Genomic DNA, 6,012 nt, shown 5'->3' with positions numbered 1-6,012 from the left:
ATTTTTTTATTGATATTGTGACAGTCTATCGCTAATTTCCAAACAAATGAAGAAAATCAGACCCACACATGATCGACGATCGATTTAAGGTGTGGAAAGGAAACTTGCATGGATCGACTTGAAGTCAACTCCACGCATTTATTAACTTTACACAGAAGATCGCCGAATTTTTTCCAACAAATGGTCGATGTTTCAACGAAATCATCGCTTGTTCGCATGTGAAGAATTTATTTTTCATCGGAATTTCCTCTTGTAAACCAGATGCATGTTTACTGTAGCTTAAACGTCGTCTCCAATTCGCAAATTCGCAGTTTGCAATTTAGACAATTCCCATACAATTTAACAAATCAAAAATCGCCTTCGCTTACTCACGCAACTGCAGAGATAATATATACGCGAAATTGATTGATTTCGCGTAACACATTAGTTCCTAATATATGCCAGAAATTTACGCTTCGATTATTCTCTCGCTACATGAATCACGTCGCGCAGGAAACGCGATGCGAGGTGGTAACTTACTTTTGAGCGGTACTGTAGGTTCCTCGTCCTCTGCATCACAACAAAATCGTCCGCTCTTGCCGTCTTTGCATCAGCCTTCTTCCTCCAGACGGTTTGTCCCTTACAGCAGACGAAAAAAAAGGGAACCTAAATCATACGACATGAAGGTAGTCGTAATTGACTTTATTCGTGAAGTGGACGAGACTGGCTAAACAAAGCACTTTGATGGAAAGACTCTCATGGAAACTCCATTCCGTGTCTGGGAAAACGAACTGGATCCTCCAATTCGGGCTAGGATCTTGAGCATCATTAAGTCTCGATTCCAGTCGTTCGATGGAACTTTCTTCTACGCGTCAAGACAGGGCAGGACAATTATTAACTTAAGTCCTTGCCAAACACTTGATGGTAAGGCCGTTTATACACTGAAAATCGACAATACACAAAATCGACCAACAATTTGTACATGATGTTGTCGAAACGGGCACCAGGGAATCGGCCAACAGATGATTGCGATGAAGAGGAACTGGAGGTAGCGCATCATGATGATGCAAGTGTTTTACAATGTATTGATAAGCCGCTTAGTTCTTTTCGTTCTATTTTCCTGTTTGACTAGTAGTTCTATTACCAATAATAATGTATCTCGGCATATACCTTAGGGAGGGAGCTCTGAAACCAGGAATCACTAATTCTACTGTGTATTCTCTAAGATATCATTTGTTATTGAGTTATGTCAGAAACAATGAGCCAATTTTGCGAAGTATTCATCTTTTGGCAACCCCGATTTAAGAGGCCAAAAGAGTCTGTATACTGTACTCTTGTGACTTCCTATGAAGGCTTATTTCCTAGTAAATGTATGCGGGAGTGGAAGGCAATCTATGTTTCCACAGCCATATGGACCAAAATAATTTGTTTACATTTCTACCCCCATATTTTACAATGAACTTTACTGAATTTGACTTCTTTACATGTTGATTATCGATATTTTATGTTTTATGCTTTTACGTCCACCAAAATCTCGCATTTTAGCAGAGAAGGGTGGTCCTCGCCTCACCTCGTGTAAGAATATCCCCTAAATAATCGAGAACAAGCTAGTTTTAAACTTGCATGCAAAAACTAATTCAAACACTGTATGAGAGGTATACAGTCCATGCCGCATGAGTTATGTGTTTTAAAGAAGCCCTGACAGGAATACAGTTTTCTTACGTTCAACCTTTGGTGCGACGTGTCACCTGACTAACAATAATGTGTTTCTTTTACGAGGCCGAGTATGACACTGGGCTGTTGACATTCTCGGCGACAAGCTCAACCCCAAAATCTACTGCTGGTGGTAGCAACGCGAGTTTTTTTTTTGGGTCAACTTTTTCTGTAATTAGAATAATGATAAAATTTGAAAGGATTGTATTTTCATAGTATGATTCAGGGAAATCGGTTTTGAGCCCTTGGTTCTGTTTAATGAAATGAACATATAAGGTATTGACCACGAAACACACGTTGCCAAAGTGAGTATCTGAATTTTGTCTTGCAAATTCAAACGTTGTATCGTCTTTTTCAAATGATTGAAAACACATGTTATTGAAATAATGCAAGGACTGTGGCATGCCCAAAAGTAATTTTATTTGGTATATTAGAAATATTTACACAGGGTAAGGGTAATCGTTGCGTTGCCCTTTCTATCTAGAATTCCCGATTCTGTTTCCAAGATGTCCTTTCTTATTAAACAAAAACTCCCTTCTTTGTTTCACCAATTTTTTATTCTCATGTCATTATATAAAAATACTATTTCTGACTTGTTTCTGACGAGCTACCCTTGGATTCGTTTTTCTTTACAGTTTTGACGTGTCTCACTGCCTGCTATGGTTCCTGGGGCTAATTCACCAAGGAGTAAAGGGCAAGACTCCTCAGCGAGTTCCATTTGTGATGACGAGGAAGATATCGTTAACATATGATCCCAGAGCATTACAAAAACGTTAACCGCACTTGTAAAATATCAAATTGACAACTAGATTCCAGATTTTCATCTCAAACTTTACAAGAGAGGATCTGAGACTAGAGTGAAGGCCAAATCTGCTCGTCCCTGGATCGAGAAGCGCAGATAATCTAAGTGTTTTTGCTTTTTGGTGTTTTCTTTTGTCATGATAATCTGTCGCTAAGGACAAGTCGCGAATTCAGCAGAAGACGTAAAATCGATAGATATGAGCATTTGTTCCTGACCATGTTATGAATCGTCAATCGACATGATCAGGTGCTAGAATCTTTCACACTTGGTTACTTGATGGTCGCATATCAAGTGCTATTTAAAATTCACATTTTTGCCCCGTTTTCTTTTAACTTCTTATGCATATTTACATTTCTGACTAAAGGTTGAGAGCCAGTGAGCCGGAATCATTTGTATTTCGCTTTGTATAATGAGTTTTACGTCAAAATTAGTGTTTTGATTTGCTCGTTGTATTTAATTTTCATTATTCCGGTAGACCTGGAAGTCATTTTAACCTTTAACATGTACATCATTGCAAGAATTAAGGCAGACGTACATGCGCGTCAACTACTCTCATCTCTTTAATGACAGGTTTCTACAACCCTGATGGAAAGTCCTGCAGTGTAATCGCAGCACTGGCGTTACTACAGGACATAAAACCGTTTATGGATTTAGTGGCATCAAAGAAAGGTGCTCTTTGTCAGAAGCTACATGGGGTAAAGAAAAAAGTTATGGAGACTTAACTCTAGTCTAGCAGGCATTCTCGGTATCCGAAACTCAGTGCCTGTTGCTTCTTTGACAACGGAATTTGAATGAAGATAAGGTAAGACCTAGAATTGGCGCCTCCCCTCAAACGAGCGCCCCCTACAAATAAGCGCCCCTCCTATTGCCTAAAATTTAACATAAGCGCCCCCACCCCCTCCTCTCCCCTTGTTTTATGGAAGAGTACTAAGACCCACTCTTCTCCCCTTGTTTTATGCAAGAGTACTGAAAAAACAAAGGATATATAGTTTTGGTCCTGTTCAATCACGAGCAAGTGATCAACAACTCATGCAAATTGACCGTCGCACCAGATCCTTCTCACAGATTTCTGTGGGATTGACACGTCCGTCAATTGGTGGTTTTACATCGGAAATAAAAATCGTCACCATTCAATAAATTAAGTCAAGAATCAGGTATAATATAGATGACTGATAGACAAAAAAATTCGCCCACATTTAGGTCTGTGCGGTTGTTCATTCCCGCGTTGTTCGAAAAAGCGTTTTACCCAAATTTATAGAGCTTTGTATGGAGAAGCCAACTTGCTGCCTTTCCGAGGGGCACCAACATGGCGGCTGTAAAGCAACAGAAAGATCTGTCGTTAAGTTTTGCCATTGATACAAAAAATTATCACTCTAGAGTTCTGACTCATTGAATGTAATACTTCTTTTAGTGCAAGAAATTCAGTTAGCAAAAACATAGGCGAAAACTGCTCTTTTGGCCTACGCGAGATTGTTCTCGGGCCGCCATTTCATGTCACGCAACGCATAAACTTAGAAATTTAATAAATGTCCTCTATAACAAAATGAGAAACCCTGTCGAGCTTAAACGTCGTAAAACATCAATTTATGATAGGGTCTTATATCTGATGGCACTAAAACTTCACCGGGATTGCTAATTTGTTATTTAGGAAAATAATTACGTCACATGAAAACAAAGAATAATCAATAGCGACCTTTCCCCGGTGCACATTACAGCATGATCAAGTTCAAAACGTTCAGTGCTAGCCAAAGCGATGACTGTATTTATGAATATAGATCTAGGACTGAAAAAAAAAAGTTTTCATTTGAGGACGGCAAAATGTGCTCGTTTTATACTTTTAGATATATCAGCTCAGAGGACTAAAGGACGAAAGTATTTTGAAACCGCTCGATGAGTTGACAACTTTGTTGGGATTTCCAACCGACGAAGACATAAATGCCAATGAATTCATGTACACGCTTTTAGGGCAAATCCTCAAGGATGAGGTAACTAAGTCAGTGAGTCAGTGAGTCAGTGAGTCAGTCAGTGAGTCAGTCACTCAGTCACTCAGTCAGTCAGTCAGTCAGTCAGTCACTCAGTCAGTCATGCAGTCAGTCAGTCAGTTAGTCAGTCACTATAAGTAAGTAAAATCCTTTATTTAGACGCGAGTAGTTGAAGCAAAATACATGCTTAAGGGGTGGTATATTATCTGTGAAAATTACATACTTAACTAGACTAAAGAATATAAAATGAAAAAAGTATATGAAATATAGAAATTTCAAACTGACATAGAGATTCCGGAATTGAAATAGGGATTTACATTTAAAAACAAAAAATGAATAAAGACTTTATCGTTTCGGGTTTCGAGCCAGTGTATAGCAGCATTTAACCTTAAACATGCATTAGTAACGAGAAAAGTATTTTTATTTCAGGATCTCATAGGACAGATCTTTAGCGGAAAGCTGAAAGAAAAGATGACACTTGACTCTTCTTCAACGGGTGAAGTAACTTTGGAACAAGTCAGTGACATTCCAGGTAGATGATTGTGAAAGTCTCAACACGCACATTATTGTTGCACATCAATTTCAGTTTAATATGGCGCAACCAAACGCCGATATTATGTAGATATCATATCGATTCTGTTACCTGGTTCACAGGAAACGACGCCGACGGTGAGAGTCCAGTATATTCTATCGGTCTAACCAAAACTTCAAATGACATAACACTTCGAGAGTTCGGCAATTCCTTTCAATGAATGGAATGATGAATGGAAGAAGAAATATCCAGGTAAAATTTTTATTTCTTTTTGTTGATTAAAGGGATGGCGATGGTAAAAGTGAGACTGTGCGAGACGGTGATCCCTACGGTGTCTCAGAATTCCTTAATCTTGACAGAAAAGTCATATTGGGTCTCTGAGACGACGTTGAAAAACAAATCTGGATTACTTCTATGTATCACTCTGTATCACTTGTACGGGACTTTTTTGCTCTGCTTCCAGAAGGTGAAGCTGACGCAAAATGCCATAAAATGAATTACTTTGACCCTGCCCCCCAAGATACTATTTTGGCCCTGGAAAGAGGAACAGGATCAACAGACAAAAAGGTATTCTATTACACTATTTTCCATTATGATAAGGCTATCTTTTTATAAAAATATCATGGAGGCTCAGACTGGGCTAATTCGACGAGTACATCTTGCGAAAACTAACTTGAGACTTTTAATAAGTGGCGAATACAGCCTGGTCATGAAAAACATGCATTTGTATAAAATAAATTGCTTCTGAATATCTGCTCTTCTGCGAAATTAAAATATTCTTGTTTGTGACCCTCCTTTGTGTTTGAACAGGACAATCGACCCATAAAAATACCAAACATAACACCAGAGGCTGACTACACACACCCAGAGGACGAGTGCATCCACTCTATGCATTCAGGCGGAGGGGGCAGTCTCTTCCTATTTGGAATGATCATGCACTCAGAAGTGAGAAACCACTATTATTCAATGGTTGGAGTAAGCACAATATACTGTTGCAGGTGTAG

The sequence above is a fragment of the Montipora capricornis genome, chromosome 10 (genome assembly GCF_036669925.1).
Source record: "Montipora capricornis isolate CH-2021 chromosome 10, ASM3666992v2, whole genome shotgun sequence".
NCBI classification, from domain to species: domain Eukaryota; kingdom Metazoa; phylum Cnidaria; class Anthozoa; order Scleractinia; family Acroporidae; genus Montipora; species Montipora capricornis.
The sequence above is the reverse complement of the archived record's forward strand: the minus strand, read 5'-3'. Positions refer to the sequence as shown.